Below are 19773 nucleotides of genomic sequence, written 5' to 3'. Positions count from 1 at the left end.
GTTTTCCTCTTCTTTCCTTTTTCCTGCAAAAGTGACCCTAGTTTTAACCTGAGTTATTATCAGACGGCTTTGGGTAACATTTGCATTGAAGCTGATGAATTTGTGTATTTGTCCCAAGAATTCTGAAAAGTGTTTGATAAAAGTAGTCAAACCAGTTCAAATTCCATAAGAATTTCCTAAAATTTTCCATTTTTAGAACTGAACCTCAAGCAAAGCTTTAAGGTTCTGAAAAGTCTGTATACATTATTCCATGTGCAGTTTACAGTTCAGACCCAAAAGCAGATGTGCCAGCAATATTGCAGGAAAATTGCACTTATGAAAGTTGCAGCCTAATTTTGCAGACACAAGGAGGGCAGAAAGGATTAACTTCAGATGAGCATCCAAACCCAAACTCTGAACTTTTCTGAGTTTGCACCTCACTATTTTGTCAATTCTGTCAGAAAGCAGAGCAAAATGATGGACAAATTTGATACCAGATATGTTTTCCTATTGCTATGTGACAGCAGTAAAAAATTGAGTTGTTTCCTTTTAACACTGAAAATTAATCAGTATGTTTATCTTTGCATGTTCATTAAAGACTTAAAACAATAACCAAAAATTAATCACAAGCACAGTACTCAGATATAAAAGACGCCCAATATTTAGGTTATGTCTACACTAGAGAGCTTAAAGAGGCACGGCGGCACAGCTGTAGCCACTCTAAGCTCACTGGAGAGAGCTCTCCTGTCGACATAATTAATTGACAGCGGCAGTAGCTGTGTCTCTGGGAGAAGCTCTCTCACTAAGCTCTCTCACAGACATGAAGGTCGCTATCTTAAAACAAAAAAACTTCAAATCCAGACTCCCGCGAGAAACTGCTGAATTGGAATTCATTTGCAAATTGGATACTATTAATTTAGGCTTAAATAGAGACTGGGAGTGGCTAAGTCATTATGCAAGGTAGCCTGTGTCCTCTTGTTTTTTCCTACCCCCCCCCCCAGATGTTCTGGTTTAACTTGGATTTAAACTTGGAGAGTGGTCAGTTTGGATGAGCTATTACCAGCAGGAGAGTGAGTTTGTGTGTGTATGGGGGTGGGGGGGATGTGAGAAAACCTGGATTTGTGCAGGAAATAGCCCAACTTGATTGTCATGCACATTGTGTAAAGAGTTGTCACTTTGGATGGGCTATCACCAGCAGGAGAGTGAATTTGTGTGGGGGGGTGGAGGGTGAGAAAACCTGGATTTGTGCTGGAAATGGCCCACCTGATGATCACTTTAGATAAGCTATTACCAGCAGGACAGTGGGGTGGGAAGAGGTATTGTTTCATATTCTCTGTGTATATATAAAGTCTGCTGCAGTTTCCACGGTATGCATCCGATGAAGTGAGCTGTAGCTCACGAAAGCTTATGTTCAAATAAATTGGTTAGTCTCTAAGGTGCCACAAGTACTCCTTTTCTTTTTGCGAATACAGACTAACACGGCTGTTACTCTGAAACCTGTCACTAACATAGAGCTGTCTGCATGGGTGCTTAGGTCAGTATAAAGTACGTCACTCGGGAGTGGTTTATTCACATCCCTGAAAGACACACATTGTACCGACAGAAGTGGTAGTGTAGATGTGACGGGTTCCAAGGGGCCCACACTGAGATTGCTCAATCAGGGCACACTGCAAAGAATGGGGCACATGATCCCCAGAACTGGAGGTTATTTCTAATTATTAGATCACCAAACCAGCAACAAAACAGTTTCTAAATACCTTACTGGTTACCCAGAAGCCAAAAAACACACCTCCCTTAAAGCATCACATCCTTGGGCTCCCACCCAGATAGCCAAGTCAAATATGATGATTACTGAAAATCCTGTTCATCATACTAAAAGTTCTACCAATCCCAAAGAATCGGACACATTACCCACCAGGTCAATGAATATTTGAGATCTTACACAAATACATGTTTACAGCCAATTCCTATTAACTAAACTAAGATTTATTAAAAGAGAGAGAGAGAGAGTATAGGTTAAAAGATCATTATACACACAGGTATGAATAGAGTTCTTAGGTCAGTTTCACAGTAGAGATGGTGAGCTTTAGAGTTGCAAAAAGTTCTTTCAGAATAAGTTCCATAGGATATATAGTCCAATGTCCAAAATCAGGGTCATCCAGACTGGAACTGGGGACCTCTGTCTTGCAACTCAAATTTCCCCTGATGAAGCTTAAGCAGATATGAGATTCAGAATCAGGGCCCAGGAGTTCTTTTTATAGTTCTCTGGTAGCCTCTTGACAGTAGGTGAATAATAGATGAAGCATTGTAGCTTTGAAATAGACCTCATATTTCCTAAGCATCACCAGTAATTAGCTACGTGGATTAGCATAAGGCAACTGCCCGTTTCCTGCCATTTACAGGTAGCTTATTACATACTTCAAAGAGAAATTAAGACAGTGATATTACTACATTCACAGTTCATCTAAATGTTAAATATTCCCTTTTGATCTTTGAATCAATAAAACATAGCGACAGACAGGAACCGTCTGGTTACATTGTTAACCTGTAATAAGATACAGGTAAACACAGACTACTAAAAACACTATCTTCTTCCAATTCTTTAACAATACAAGCCTACATTTCAAAACTCTAGTCTATCTAACACAACTTTGCTAGTTATTTATAAGGAATAGCCCTAATTACCATTTACATACTTTCCTAATATGTCTTAGCCCTTTCTGGCTCAGTGTCACAATAGACATAGCCTTACTCTCAATACTCCAGACCATTCTGCAGATAGCTAAAAAGTAAATTACATATCATAGGCCCTGATGCTAACCTACATCTTTCCTCACTCATCCATTTTTTCTTCGCCATTGCTAATCATTGAATGGTGGCAAAAATAGTTCAAACTAAAGTGTCAAGTGATTCTTCCAGTGCCTGAAAACGAGATGTGCGCCACTTCTGCCATAATAATATAAAAAAAGCCTCTTTCATTAACTATTGCAAGTATCTTCAAGACCATTTTTGGAAAACTCCATCCTTCCTTATAGAAGTAGATGCACAGTCCTAAGGCATCTTAACACCAGAACCAAGTGTCCGTAAAAAAAGGCCATGCAAAAATTTTGTGGTCAGCAAATATGACTGCCAAATATGACAGCCTTAGCCACCTTTCCACAGACAGGCTTTATTGATTAGGTTCTTGCTTCAGGCTCATAGATTGCCCCTTCAATACAGTTTTCCATAAAATACCTGCCACCATACATCCCAATTTCTGAATGGAATTTTCTTATTTTGGAGGTAAAATAATTTGAAGAAATCAAAACTTCAAAATGACATTCAGAAAAATATTTCTGAAGGACTTCCTGGTATAGCACTTTCCTAAACTGTGAACCAACCTGCTGGAATGCAGTTGCCTGAATTTGACAAAGGGAGATGCAGTATAATGCTCTTTGCAAGTAAAAAGGAACCTCGGATTGTTGTGAGCAAAATACTTTTATAAAGGCATTTCTTTTTTCAGTTCCCATCAGTTCCCCCATTTTTCTCCTGTTACTTATTTTCCAACATTATTGGAAAAAGTGACATTCCCTTATGCATTCCATGGGAACCCTATGAACATTAAAAACCACAAACATCTTGTAGGCCACCCTCTTCTGAGAACTTTTTCCAGTCCCCTGAATGCACTCCATTCAAATGGCAGGCTTGTACCTCCACCTCTCTTTGGGGTGGAATCCTGCAATCCAACCACTGTCTAACTGGATCTCTTGGTTTCACCTCCCTAAATACCAGTCATGTTACTTAGTAGACATGGACCCTGGCAGAGATGTCTTCTAGGGACCTGTAGACAGTAATATTATGTAGTGAAAAGGAAGCAGTGTCTCCAAAACAAAGTATGATTTTTTTCCCAAGTGGTATGCAGGGATTACAGAAGTAGATTTAAAAATAACAGAGACTTATATGCATATTGTCTTTTGCTTGGCATTTCCCTCAAGCACCTAGGTAAGCATGACTTAACCGTGGTGTTTCCCAATTTTCTTTGGGCACCAAGTTACAGCCTGCTTAATACTGACCAGGACTCTCAAGTTGCTGTGTCAGACTCCATCATGCTTACTCTGTGTCTGTCTATCAGCTCCCAGCTGAGATGACTAGTCCCTGCACCTTTCTGTCAGGGGGCACCAGTTTAACCCCTCAGGGTCTCTCAATCTCAACCTTACCCTTGGGAAGAGAAAAAAAAAAACATGTTAACTTGGATCGTGCTAGTGAGGGATTTCCTTTCCCCAGCTGTTGGCATATCCATTGTAATCTTAGGGCACATCGTCACTGAAAACGTTGAAGTGCTGCTGTGGCAGCACTTTAACATGGCTTGTGTGGTCGCAGCGGAGCGCTGGGAGAGAGCTCTCCCAGGGCTCTAAAAAACCACCTCCCTGAGGGGCGTAGCTGCCAGCACTGGGAGCGCGGCTACCAGAACTGGTGCACTGTCTACACCGGTGCTTTACAGTGCTGCAACTTGCAGCGCTCGGGGTGGGGGTGGGGGGTGGGGGGAGTTGCAGTGCTGTAAAGTGCCAGTATAAACAAGCCCTTAACTCTTGTGCAGTGGGTACCTGAGAGGCTGTCTTATCTGTGTCATTGTTTTACCTTTGCTGGGCTCCTAAACAACCCCTCTTCACAGCCTCCGTTGATCTGATTATACACGCTCAGGGATGTAACAATATCAAATTGAACAGGGTCATACATAATATTAATAAGAAATAGTAAAGACATTTTTCCAATTTGTCACACCAACAAGAAAGTTTCTGAGCATACCATCCCCAAGGCCCCTTCTTTAACTGGTAGATTAAACTATACTTCTCTTCACTATGTTACATTTATTTCCCTCCAGCATCTGAAAAAAATTATCCTGTCAATTTAATTGACAATTTGCCAGAAGCAGGATACACATATGCCACATAAATGTAGAGAGGTAACAGGAATGTTTTAATTAACATCACCCTTCCTGCCAACCTCAGCGTGACGCATGGCTAGAAAGGGTTAAACAGCTTGCAGGCTGAATGACCTAAATCCCACCTTTAAAGTCATGTTAGAAAGGTATGTGAATGATAATTAGGGCCATTCTTGCTAAATAGGCTAGAACTTTGAAATGCAAACCTATATTGTTAGAAGTAATACTAATTGTGTGTATCTTAGATGCTAACAGTAAACAGACAGCTCCTGTCTGTCACTATACCTATTGATTCAGAGATCAAAAGGGAATATTAACATTTGGATTAATCTTAGGTAAAATGTCATTGTCTATGTGTCTCTCTGAAGTTTGTAATAGACTGCCTAATGGATAAATTGCCCTATGTTAATTTGTGTAACTAATTACTGGGGGTGTTTGGAAAGCAAAAGGTTACATCAAAAGCCTATTGTTTAACCAGGACTGTGTGGTCAAGTGGATGCTAGGACACTGTATAAGACAACCTGGGGTCGTGATCATCTCAGATCTGCTTAAGCTTCATCAGGGGAAATTTGTGTTGCGAGACTGTGGTCCTGGTTATACTGGTACGCCCTGAATATGATATTTGGACATTGGACGATAACCTATGAACTATTTCTAAAATAACTTTTTGAAACTACAGAGCTCACCATCTCTGCTATGAATCTTCACCTAAATGGATTGAACTCATGTCTGTATGTATATTGATCTTTTAGCCATACGCGCTCTCTCGATTTGTAATAAATTTAGTTTAGTTAATAAGAATTGGCTGTAGCATGTATTTGGGTAAGATCTGAAACATTCATTAACCTGGGAGGTAATATGTCCAATCCTTTGGGAATGGTAGGACCTTTTCTTTTATATGATGAAATAAGATTTTCAGAAATCTTCATATTTGACACCATATTGGGCACCTGGCTGGAGGCCTGAGGCTGGATCACTTTAAAGGAACTGTGTTATTTGGACTTCTGAGTAACCAGTAAGGTAATAAAGAGGCTTATGTTTTATGAGGCTTTGTAAATCTAGATCCTGGAATATCCACCAGCTTTGGGGGATTTGGCTGCCCCATTCATTGCAGTTCACCCTAATTGAGTGACCATAGCTGGCCCACACTGGGACCCCGGCCACAGTCAGATTTCATCCCTTCCATTATCACCTTAACCTGGCAGGAGGCAAATCACTTCTTCCAGTTCAACTCAGCCTAAGGTTAATCTTAAAATATCTATAGCACCAGGAGGGCCCCTCATGATCTGTAAATCCTCTGGCAGAGCAAAGGAACCCCTCCCCCTGCCCCAAAGTCCTCACCCACACAGCTTCGCTTGTATTCATCTTGATCACTGCTCTGGCTGCAGCTGAGTAATTGTTTGAGGTCAAAAATGTGTCCCTGTAGTGGAAGAGTTGAGTCACTTGTGGTGCATGCCCTCATGGTTGGGCATGGCATAGCTAGCTCTCGTCTTCTACTGCCCTCTGCCAACTGTCATTGTGGTCTTGTGGTGATCTCTCTTCTCATGACTTGGCCTTTCAGCTAGGTCATCTTTTGTTCTTACCCCTTCTGGGGTAACAAAATCCAACACAACACAAATGTTCTTATGTCAGATTTTCATGCCCCCATTATAAGCCCCATGGTCCTCACACCCTTCACTCAGGGTTCGGTCATCCTTATACTCCTCTCCAAGGAGGTTTCCCACCACTTTCCCTGTAGTCGGTAGGGAAACCCAGGCCATCCCTCTCCTCAAAGTTCTAGCCCAGGAACCCTATAATGGATCAGGCAAGGGCTGTCTATATTCAGCCCCACCTTCTGCTACCTTTTTGGGCTTCTTTCTACTGTAGTCTGTCAATAGTCCTTTCCTACAGCCCCTTCCTGGGCCCTCTGTGTACTTGTGTTTCTTTCAAGCTCCCCCAAGTTTCCTCCTCCTTCAAAGCCAGGATTCTTCCCTGACATTATTCAACAAATCCCCAAAACAAAAATACAAACTTAAATCACTTTCAGCCTTTCTGGCTTTGAACTTCAGTTCATCCCCAATATTCTGCTCCTTTCTTCTCTCAGACATTCTCAAAAGAGCAGGAAGTCTCAGCCTCCTCTCCCCTGGGTCATCTTCCAACTGATCTTCTCTGGATATGGCTATACTGCAAGCTGGAGTTGGGTTGTCCCTGCTCTGTCATATGTCTGAACTATTCTCAACATGCCAGCTGGGTCCCTGTGGATCTGTCCAGTAACAGGATTCCATAGCTCCCCCATATCCCACTGCATTTTCCTTCCTGGCATCCTGCAAATATGTCTGGGACTGCTGACCCATTTTTTATGCTAAGATCCTTGGCAAATTTATCTGTTTCCAACTTTTTCCTCCTTCAATATTGAATCATCGCCTTCTTTTCTTCCTGTACGACACTCATGTTCCCCAGCTCGCAGTCAGTTATGAACATCTTTCAAATGACCCTGCAATGCTAAACAACACTTTCAATGAATTGTATACAGATATATTGAAAAGAACTGTAAAGAATCCACCAGATTCTACTCGGTCAATTCCCACCATTCCATGAGGGATGCCTAATACCCCCAGACTGACGCTTGTTCCATAAAGACACCTTCGTCTTTTCTACTAGAAACCACAGTATTGAGTAAACAGATATTTAGTTTCCAATAGCTCTAACCAAAAATCACTGTGCGATATTCACTGAATTTAGCTGGAACCAAACAGTGGTCTGGCTGCACTACCATTGCCCAATCATCATATTAACTTTCATATACCCCCTCTTCAACCAACTACCCAAGTCATCTCTATAGATGTAAAAGTCCTACAGCTTCTAAAAGAAGAATGACCAAAAACTCCCTATAACACTGCAGCATTACCTACCACCTGTAAGTAAGTTTTATTTACTTGATTGTTTCATTCTCTGTCACTATAGCTGAAACACTAAAAAAACCCCTCCCACATTGCCCCCCCCCCCACACTCCCAAAAAAGCTGTCAAGTCATCAGTAAGGAAGGAAAAAATTCTAGTAAAAAATATCTTTCCTTAACTTCTGATGTTGTGGGCCATCGCTGGTAACACAGCGATACCTCACAGTCAAATAACAAAAATCAACCAATAACCTCTCCCTCGGTGAACTTCTATTCCCCTCTGCTCCATTACTTCATAGGTGAAAAACAGTATCCCTTCTCCATTGCAAGTATGGGGACCAGTGAACCAAAAAGATGGGCCCCACCTCCAATCCCTCTGGATTTCACACTTAAAAGAACAAAGTATTGTTTTCTGGATCTGCACTATATCCAAATCTTGCTCCTCTGAAAACTGAAGGAGCATTTTCCTCCAGTGAACATTCAAGATGGAGTCTCCACAGGCATCTGTGCCTAGTTGAGGACCTTGTTGACATTGCTAGTCCCTATGTCTGACCTCTTTTGTTGTCTCACCTTTTCCTTTTGAGTATTTTGTTCTTGTCTACTGACACCTTACTCTAAGCTAAATGGTCTCCTGAGTTCCTAGATCCTGGTATCATCTTGAATATTTCTTCCGTAATCTGCTCAAGCAGAGCAACATCCTGAACTCCATCCTCCAATAAATGTTTTTGTAATGCATCCACAGGTTCCTCTCTATTCTCTCCATTTCCTGAGTCAGTGCCTAATATAGAAAACCTGTTTTCTGTTAGAACTGTGAAAATGCCTTGTGATTCTGATGCAACAGGCTACTATCAATTCCTGTAATCCCAGCATTCTCATTGGATCTCTTACTTCCCTTTCCTATATTGAAACTCTCTCTCTCTCTCTCTCTCTCTGTTGGAAGATGGACAATCTTAATTTTTTGAGATTTCTTCAAAATCAGTGGATCCTGTGGATTTTTCTTACCCAGTTTCTCTTTTCCCTATCCCATTTCCCTTGATCTCTAAATCGGGCTTCCCCATATCATTAGTGCTCATGCCCCAATCTGTAACATCCTTCCTCTCAGTGTTTCCTAGTATTTTTCCATGACCCAATCCTTTATTTGTAAAATGGCAGAGTCCTTCTCCCAAAGGTAGAGAGATCCTGCTTCTAAAACTGGAGGCCTCATTAATCCTTGAAGGGCTACATGGAATCTTCAGACACTCTGGCTCAGGGAAGGAGGAAGGATTCTTGTGCAACTGGGTTCTTTCCCTATTGTGCCATGCTGCTGGGCACTGTCTATAAACATGTCCACAGTTCCCAGACATACCACATCTAATGAATCCTTGCAGTCCTCAGTCTCGTGAGCATGAGATCCACAGCATATGCATTTCCTGACCCCACAGCCAGCACTAAAATGTTCAGTAGAACTACAGTAAAACAAGTATATGGCTACATGGAATACATAAGATAACCCTGCTCAGAACCTAAATACTATATATTGGGAAGACATTGTACTAAGTTATTTACCTGTGAAAATTCACTAGTGCCTTTAAATTCTGCATTCCAAACACCTATCATAGTCTTGTCTGGAACATTTTGTATAATGAGACACCCCATATAGAATGTGCATTTCATGTATACTTAAATTGTGTAAAAAATTCCATTACTATTTCATGTATATTTTCATAGTGCAAAAATTGTAAAAAGAGTTTTGATGGAGGCCAAAATAAATAAATGATCACTGCATCATCCGAGTCCCTGATCCCCTTCTTAATTACAAACTGTTTCCCTGCAAAATTCTCTATCACTATAAGAATAAAAGCAGACATAAAATTTTCTGCTGCCAGACAGATGGATTATTGCTTTCAATGTGCAGGAGAGAACCAAAAGATTTTAACAGGAGAGCTCAACTACTTGTCCATGTCCCCCATGCAAGGCAGTGAAATCATACATCTTTGTTGAGGCATCCTAGGAAAATCCTTCCATTGCAAACAGTCCTCCCCAAAGGTCCAAGCCTGACAAGCTGTGACTGCTACATAGGATTTTTTCCTCGATGGTCCCTTGGGAGACCCATGACTGAAAACAAACACTACAACATGCTTCCTTATTGTCACTATTTCTCAGATGCTCATTCTCAAACGTCTGGGCTCCCTCATCTTCACTGAGGCTTCCCTTTGTATTGCGAGGAACCTTGGGTTCAAGAAAAATAGTTTTTTGGGCAACTTTTCCCTCTGCTTAGAAACTTCTTCAGTGGAGTCCTTTAAAGTAGATTGACCTATGTAGGAAGAGCCCTTCTGCCATGATATTACAGGGGATCCTATCTTTGCAATATTTTTTAAATCTTTCTGGGAGTGTCTTAGACAGGCTGTTTTCATGTGGGCTCTCCCATGGGCTCAAGCAGGGGAGAGGTTATGGTCAGACATGTATCAATATTCCAAAGAGTCTCCTGGGACAGCAGTTAAAAATTAATGGCCCAGTTCTTGGTTTCCAGTGTATCTCCAAGGTTCACCTGTTGACAGTTTTTGCTAGTTTATTCATATCAACTCCCAGACACGTTCTTGTGACCAGCAATTAGTCCATTCAATGCATATGCCCTGGAGCAAGGCTGTCTATAAAGAAGTTAACCCCTAAAGACCAAATAGGAAGAAATAATAATTTTAAAAAGTGTGGTTAAAGTGAGTTAAATAATTTTCATAAAAATTTCCAACATTCTCTACACCTTCATATTAACTTCCTCCCCCACCTTTCCATTTACAGAGAAAAGGTCAAAATTAGATGTGGCTGCTAAGCCATCATTAGCCTCTTATTCTTCTGATTCTCCCTGACCATGGCAAAACCCTTCTGCATCCCTACCCCTTTAAGAGACCACTCTCAGAATTTGCCATGAGGAACATGCCCTGCAAATCTTTCCCCAGAGGCATCAAACCTATTCCTATTTAACCCACATCCATACCAGCTGCACCCTCTGGCAACTCCTCCTGACCAGCAGGGAGACGTAAAATAAACGTTTTTCTTTATGAAAACTTTCACTCCTGATACCTGTCCCTTTACCTCAAAAGTTTCCCTACCTCAGATCAGTTTCACTACTCTAGGTATCTTCTCCCTGGGGTCACAACGCCCAGGCTCCACAGGAGCAAGCCTTATAGTATCAATCACGAAGCCAGATGATAGTACCACTGTGTGTTTGGAGTCTCCTATGGTGTTTATGATAATAGAGTAGTAGAAGGCTGTGTAAAATAAACAAACTCATTGGAGGAAAAAAACCCTCCTCAGGCCAAACCAACTGAGGCTGCATTTTGACAGGAAAGAAGAAATGAGAGCACTCTGTTTGCTCACTGTGGAACTTCTGGCTGGAACTTTCCTCAGCCACTCTAGAAAAGGGAAGAACCCTTGTGCTTTTCAGAACACAGAGCTGCAATTCTTGCTTGCCTCTTGTCTGAGGTAGAGATTGGGGGTGCAATATAAACTGAAAATCTGTGTAACATGTATGAAATAATTATTCTTTAGTAAGATAGTTCTGACTCAAAAACCCGGTTCTGGAGACTGCCATGTTTTATAGAAATTCTTATAAAGCTCTGAACTTTGTGGTTAGCCCTGTATCTATACTGGGACAAACTAAAAAACTCTTGATCCAAAATTTCCACCTTCCCCTGCATTCCGCTAAACTCTGTACCTAAGCTTTGGTAATGTTTGAATATAGCTCATGCCCATTGCCTTGATTTATAAGGGGCCACATCTGACCTGCACAAATCTAGAAGAAAGGAAAGAGTATTTGGAATAAGGGACGTTGGTAATCACTAAGGATGACAGAACCTATGCTCCAGACTTCCCCCATCAAAATGACATGATGAGTACAATGCCAGCCCCATCAGCCAGCACAGAATACCTCCAGCCTTAAGATCTATCAAAACAACATTTGGTAGTTGAAAAAATTAATACAGCAGAAAACTAATGTGCCATTCGAAGAAAACATAGGAATAAAATAGCTTGGTGAATACTCTCTCATGTCAGTTTTCCACTCTGCTACTCATACACATTTCCACTGCAATTGTACCAGGTTGTTCATTATGGTTACTGTATGTATTTTACATCTATGGCCCTAAACCTAGCGGCAAAAGGTTAATGATTTTTTGATACTTATAAATTAGAACTGTTAGACTTTCTGATCCTTAACTCTTCCTGATTAGTGCTTAAAATCTCTAAGGCTAGCTATACTATATTTTAAAATACTGTACCTATATATTGCATATAAAAAAAGGTTAAAGAAAAAGCAGTTTGAAAAGTTACAGCTTATCAGTTTATATAAAATTCTTCAGTTTCCAATTTCAGAAAAGCATTAAACACCAGCCTTCCTGCTGTGTGTCTGCAGTAAACAATTTTGTACTTGTGTATGGCACCTTTTATCTAAGACTCACAGCATATTAATTCACCTTAACAATATTCCTTTGAGTTAGCTAAATATTATAACATACATTGTATAAATGATTAATATGAGGCTGTGGTTTGACGAGGCTCTTACAGTGGGTCAGAGAAAGAATTTGGACATAGAATCCAGAAGTTCTGACTCTTATTTCTTTTGGTGTAACCACTAAACTGTGCTCCCTATATTTACAATACTACAAAAGCATTATTTTCACAGCTGGAAAACAAACGGAGCTACTTCCTACTCCAAAAATGCAAAAAATCCATTATTCATTTGTACTGCGAAGCAGACATTGCCCTTGCCCCACAGTTTGCAGTCAGATAGTCAAATCAATATGCACCACTTTCAGGTTGGAAAATAATCAAAAGAAAATGGGGTTTCAGAAAATAATATGGGTGGAATAAAGTGTATGAAATATATAAAGATATTAGAAATCTGGCTGACAAAATTCTGAAAAGATGACGACTGGGGATGCAAAAACTAGAGTGGCTGAAAATTGTCGAAATATCAACAAGGTTTTTGTGAAATATATTTTTTTAAATGTCATGAAAAATCTTCTGCATTTTTTGAACTAGCTCTAATTAATACTATATATCCTGGGAGAATTTTATATATATTATACACATACACAATCTTAAAATGCCCTGGTATCTATGCTTAATATGTTCATAGTTGTTTCTTACATATGTACATTCTGAAAAGAGAATGAGAGGGATATCCCTATTACAGATAGGCCTCACTTAAACTCCCCTGAACTTTGAGGGTGTTGGAAATAAGCAATTATTTATATAAGACTGGAATTTCACAAGTGTTCCCAAACTACAGAATAGTTTGAATCAAAACCCTAGATCTAAACCCTGTTCTGACAGGGTTTAGACAATATGGACAATATACAACACTGCACCACAAATTAAATACTTCAGTCAAAACCAGCTTCAGTTAATCATGTAAATGGCACACCATGTTCAATCAGGCAAATTCCGCTGAGGTCACGGCAGTTACATACAATAGGTTAGTAGCTCTCTGGATTGTTATTCACGATGATGAACCCCCCTTATGGCATGTCTATACTGCAGCTGGGAGTGAGCCTCCCAGACTTATGCTAGTAGAGCTCGAGCTAGCATGCTAAACATTGATCAGGGTCTCAAGCAGAAGGGGTCAGTTGGGCTTGAGTGGCCGAGCTCCAGCCTTAGGCAGCAGAATTCATGCCATTAGTTTTAGCATGCTAGCTCGACCTGGGCTAGCATGGCACTCCTTCCCAGCTGCAGTGTAGACATACCCTTAATGATCAAATATGTTTTATCTGTCATCCCTGTCCTTAAAATATATGGCTGTTTGATCATGCATACTTGGTTGATGGAGGTAAAATTTCATAGTCTTATTTCTTTTGGAGACCACAGAATGGCTGCCCATGGCAATTGTAGCTGTCCCTGCATTTGCTGATATTTTGTTAATTTCAGCAGGGTATCTGAATAGAAGTTTGAGCATGTTTCTTTTTATTTCCCACAGATTAAGTCCCATGGGGCTTTCTAAATGGAGCACAATGTGGTTAACAGGGTATGATAATGTGGAGTATAAAATGATTTCTTGCTCCATCTGCCCCCATATCAATGCTCCATGGAACTATTTTTTCCAGTAGAAATGCTCCCTTGTTTACCAGGAGACTGGGGGAACGGGGGCGGGGACAGGGGTGGAGTGAGAGAAAGAGCATATGATGCCATGGGACGGCAGTTCCCATTTCCTGTTTCAAGAAAAGATCAGCTTGATTTCCAACATCCCCACTAGCAGAAGCGGAGGGTATGATCTCAGCATTATTATGAATGTTTCTGTTCTCTGATTTTTCAGCTACCTGATAGCTAGAGATGGACTAACTGGCAGATTATTTGGTTTTGCATCACGTTGCCAATTGGGTTATATTTTTGCTAAATTATATCCTAAACCAATGATTAGTCTAAATGGCTAGAGTTGAGGCTTATCTCGTCAGTCTCCTTTATTATTTTTAAAATAAGCTTTAGAAAGTATTTAACATTTAAAACTTTATTAAAATAATAATTCTTAAGGAGTTGCGAAGAGGGGTAGAGTGATGAAGACTTCCATTCCATCTTTCCATGCAGCTGTTATGAGGTATGTGGCACACTATACATAAATAGCTATTACCAGCAGGAGAGTGAGTTTGTGTGTGGGGGGGTGGAGGGTGAGAAAACCTGGATTTGTGCTGGAAATGGCCCAACTTGATGATCACTTTAGATAAGCTATTACCAGCAGGACAGTGGGGTGGAAGGGGGGTATTGTTTCATGGTCTCTGTGTGTATATAATGTCTTCTGCAGTTTCCACGGTATGCATCCGATGAAGTGAGCTGTAGCTCATGAAAGCTCATGCTCAAATAAATTGGTTTAAGGTGCCACAAGTACTCCTTTTCTTTTTGCAAAGACAGACTAACACAGCTGTTACTCTGAAACCTGTCATTATGAAGCTTGACTATCCTTCTATTCAGTGGGGTGAGATAAGAATGCAGAAGGCAGCAATAACTCTAAAGGTCCTTGTCTTGTTGGTAATGATAGAAAATATTTTATTGTGAAGATATTAGGCTGGGTGACCTCCCTGGAGCTGCTTCAGAAAAAAATTCCTTCTGAACTGATTCTGAACCCATATATACAGGGTCACAGCAGTTCAATGTTTTTTGGCATGAGTCTCATTGTTTTGCCTGCTCTAATTGAAACAGCCAGTGTTCACAAAATTTCACTTCCCTCCCACCACCGCCCATCTTTCAATACCATAAGAGCTTTATTTTGAAATATGTTCTCTACTGAACCTGGCACTTGCTGTACCTGGTCTCAATTCTCACTTCAAAACAGTTGAGAGAACAAGGTATGGGTGAAAATTCACTGGGAAGCCAGTCGTTAATTCCAATAATCCTGTCACTCCTAGCAATCTATTCACACACATCTCCAGGTTACAGCTGTTTGTTTTGGCTGAAATGAGCTGAGGCTGGATGCAGACTCAAAAGGTAAAATAATATGCCACAAAGAATAGAGCAATCTGAGGATAAAATAAAGGGTGAATAGCTGAAACAGAAAAAGATAATACTGAAGCCAAGGTCATGGCTTTTAAAGCATGAATTCCTACCACATGCTGAGAGCAGAGATTCTGAGGCAGGGTCAAAACTCACTCAGTATCTAGGACTTGGCTTTGCTGGTAAGTCAAAACATAAATTTAAGCCCTAAGTTTCCTCCCTCAATTGGACTGTACATAGAATTTCCTTCCTCTTAGTTCCCTACTTCTCTCTCCTTCAAGAGCCACTCTCTTCTCCTTTATAACCCAGTTGGAGTTACTGAGCCATACCTGTGTCAGTGATCAAGTTATGTGTGGTCGGACCTCATGGTTGGACCAAAAGTCTGGCCAAGGGTCAAGGGTCAGAACTGGGAGGCAGAAGCCAAAGCCTAAGCCCCAGGGTAAGCCAAAGAGCCCCAGTCAAAGGCATAGCCAAGAGTCAGAAACCAAAGCTGAAGTCAAAAGGTTAACCAGACTCACTGCTATGAGGCATAGGTGAGGGTCAGAACTGAGAATTCAAAACCAGGAGAGAACTGGGGGCTAGGGCCAGGGACCAAGGCATGTTTAGCAGCCAGTGCTCTGCTGTTGTTGCTGAGCTTATAAACCAGGCGGCTGGCCCTGCAGCCAGTCAGTTCATTCCAGAGCAGTACATTTTGGTCTATTAGTTGCCTAGTATCAAAGTTAGCAGGGAAGTAGGCCAGCAGCTCATTTTAGCTAGCCTGACCCCTGACTGTATTCCCCCCTTTGAGGGGGCCTTCCAAGAGCCGTAGGGCTGGGTTTCTCTGGGTATTTGGTGAAAGGTGAGCAGGCATTCTGGAGAGTGGACATGTTCTGCAAAAGTTCCCATGGTCAATTGTCTGGGCCATATCCTGCCTAATCTGTTAAATACTGGAGTTTTCCTTGGACTCATCGGGAGTCTAGAATTTGCCTGATCATGTATTCCTCTTGGCCCCAAACTGCTATTAGCAGGAGAGAGGAGTGGTGTGTTGTGGGAAGGTATTCTGAGCATACAGTTTTAAAAAGGGAGACATGAAACATGGGGAAGACCTTAAAAGATGCTGGTAATTAATTCTGTAGCATCCAGTCTGCATTCTGTTCTGTGGTATGGAAGGGCCCTAAGGACTGATGGCCCAGCTTTGCAGGTGTAGGAGTGGACTTAAGTTTTCAGGCAGATAACTAGACCTTTTTCCCTACCATGATGCTGATCACAGGACTTTATGCAAGTTGCTACAGAAGTGCATAGGGACAGCCACCAGAAGCTCCTTGGTACCAGGTCTTGAGTTTTGAAGAGGCTGAAGTGCCCTGCAAAAGGGGCATCATGACAGAGTATTTGGATTTGAAGCCTTGTTGGGCCTTTGGGCATGTAGCTGTTCCCTTTGTTCAGCCAATCATTAAGACAAACAAGTTTGTTTACATTTACAGGAGATAATGTTTCCTGCTTCTTATTTACAGTGTTACCTGAAAGTGAGATCAGGCATTCATATGGCACTGTTGTAGCCAGCTTGCAAGGTATTTATGTGACAGATATGCTAAACACTCATATGCCCCTTCATGCTTCAAACACATTCCAGAGGACATGCTTCCATGCTGATTACTATCAAGCAGAAGCTGTTATCTAAACCAGTGAGGATCAGCACACCTTCATTTTCATCATCTGAGTCAGATGTCACCAATAGAAGGTTAATTTTCTTTTTTCGTGGTTTGGATTCTGTAGTTTCTGCATCTGAATGTTGCTCTGTTAATAATTTTGCCAGCATGCTCCACACCTCATCCCTCTCAGATTTTGGAATACGCTTCAGATTCTTAAACCTTGGGTCGAGTGCTGTAGCTGTATTTAGAAATCTCACATTGGTACTCTCTTTGCGTTTTGTCAGATCTTCAGTGAAAGTGTTCTTAAATCAAACAGCATATGCTGGGTCATCATCCAAGATTGCCTTAACATAAAATATATGGCAGAATACAGGTAAAACCATGGAGCAGGAGACATACAATTCTCCCCCAAGGAGTTCAGTCACGAACCCTGCAGGGTTCAAGTAATGTTTCTAGCTTTTGCAGTTTTTCAAAATCTCTACTTGTTGGCACTGATAGACTGTGGTTTTGAAGAGCTAATGGGGCTGTGATAGCAGCTTTATTTCTAAGGAGGCGCTGAACCATACCCAACATGAAGTTCCATCTGGTTGAAATATCTTGTACAAGAGGTTCTTGTTTCTATACATTTGCAGCTTGTATTTCTAGCTCTGTACTGTTAGCTGGATTGTGTTTGAAATGGCCCACAAGTTTTCTACATTTTGCCAGCACGTTTCCAAAGCCGTCATCCCTGAGCACTACTGTAATGGATCGCGGCAGACTGTGAGCAATGCATGTCATGTGTTCAAAAGACAAAATGATTGGCTACTGCTGTCATATTAGGTACACTGTCAGTACTAATTGTTGTTACCTTTTCTTGAATATTCCATTATTTTGCAACATCCAAGAAACTCACTGCACATTTCAGCATAAGTGTCTCTCTTCAATAGGAGTTACTGTTAAAACAAATGACTGCAATGTCCATGCAGCATCAATCAGGTGCGCCACAAGTCAAAGATAGATGTGATTACTCAAGGATTTCCAGTGATCACTAGTCAAAGCAAGAGCTAGTGCATTTTTCAGAAGCTCCAACGTGTAGTCTTCTAGTTGTGATATAAGTCATGTATTCGTGATGCAACGGTTCCTCAGAATGGCAAGGTATATGACTGATTGGAAGATGCAATTTGAATAACATCTCTTAGCCCTCTGTTTATAGTGTTGAGTGGTCTGCAGTCCGTAGCTATCCGCTTTGCAATAGCTTTGGTTAAGCTGTTGTACTTTATTTGATCCATGGGCTTGTAGTGATCCTGAAACTCTGTAAGGTTACTCTGTTGTGGCTGGTGGGATTCATTTGCTGGTGGGTTATCTGTAGCACAAGAACGGGAAGTGAAAGCATGTTTAGCGCATAGGTGGCATGCAGACTTGGTATTGGAACTCAACTTTGCAATAGCTATAGATAACCATCTTTTTATCCAGAGAACCATCCAGAAGTTTTTTTTTAAATAAACTTCCCATTCAAAAGACCTGAACTTTTGTTGCTTTGCTCCATTAACTTTTTCCGATATTTAAACACTCCAAATCATGAGAACACAGTAGAGCTGTGCCATTGTCCACCAAGTGATGAAATATAGTAAGTGAAGAGGGTCAAAACAGATGTGTGCAATTAACACTCATTAAAAAAAATGTTCATTTGTTTTGCGTTAGTCCCTTGTGTTAACTGATTAATTGACAGCCCACCTAGAATGATATAAAATTACATGCCACATAAAATAGATTAAAAATTGGCTAAGAAATAGGTCTCAAAATGTAAATGTAAATAGGGAATCATCATTGAGATGGTGTGTTGTCATTGGAGTTGTGCAGGGATCAGTTCTTGCCCGATGCTACTTAACATTTTTATTAAAGACCTAGAAAAAAACATAAAATCGTCACTGATAAAATTTGCAGGTGACACAAAAAATGGAACAGTGGTAAATATTGAAAAAGATAGGTCACAGATTCAGAGTGATCTGGATTGCTTTGTAATCTGGGGGTGAGCAAACAATATGCATTTTAATATTGTTAAATGTATATATTTAGGAACAAAGAATATAGGCCATACTTACAGGATGGGGGATTCTATCCTGAGAAGCAGTGACTCTGTAAAAGGATATGGAGGTAATGATGGATAATTAGCTGAACATGAGCTCCCAGGGGGATTCCGTAGCCAAAAAAAAGCCAATGTGATCCTGGGATGCCTAAACAGGGGAATCTCAAGTAGGAGTAGAGAGGTTATTTTGTTTCTGTATTTGGCAGTGGTGCAACTGCTGCTAGAATACTGTGTCCAGCTCTGCACACAGTTCAAAAAGGATATTAATAAAATTTGAGAGGGTTCAGAAAAGAGACACGAGAATGAATAAGGGATAGGAAAATATGCCTTATAGTGATAGACGGAAGGAGCACAATCTGTTTCGCTTAACAAAGAGAAGGTTAAAGGGTGACTTGAATACAATCTATAAGTGCCTACATGGGAAATCAATATTTAATAATGGGATCTTCAGTCTAGCAGAGAATGGTATAACACGATAATGGGTGGAAGTTGAAACGAGACAAATTCAGACCATAAACAAGACTTTTTTTTAAAAAAACTACACTTAGAGTAATTAACCATTGGAACAATTTTCCAAGGATCATGGTGAATTCTCCATCAATGACCTTTCTAAAATCAAGACCAGATGTTTTTCTAAAAGATATACTCTAGGAATTGTTTTGGGGAAATTCTATGGCCTGTGTTATACAGAAGTCAGACTACATAATCACAGTGCTTCCTTCTGGCCATGGAATCTATGAAAAAAACAAAACAAAACAAAACAAACAAACAGAGAAACCTTGTAACAGGTTCTTTGCCCACAGAACTATCAAGACAACCAGAGCCTCCTCCCCATGCATCCCCTTTCC

The 19773-nt window shown here is 40.7% G+C and overlaps 1 pseudogene; it reads right to left on the bottom strand.

Annotated features, from left to right (window-relative positions):
• The window catches only part of LOC140913602 (E3 SUMO-protein ligase ZBED1-like), a 69598-nt pseudogene extending 51213 nt beyond the window's left edge, over positions 1–18385 (bottom strand).
• Positions 18386–19773: the final 1388 nt, after the last annotated feature.

This window comes from Lepidochelys kempii, chromosome 6 (genome assembly GCF_965140285.1).
Source record: "Lepidochelys kempii isolate rLepKem1 chromosome 6, rLepKem1.hap1, whole genome shotgun sequence".
NCBI lineage: Eukaryota > Metazoa > Chordata > Testudines > Cheloniidae > Lepidochelys > Lepidochelys kempii.
The sequence above is the reverse complement of the archived record's forward strand: the minus strand, read 5'-3'. Positions and strand labels throughout refer to the sequence as shown.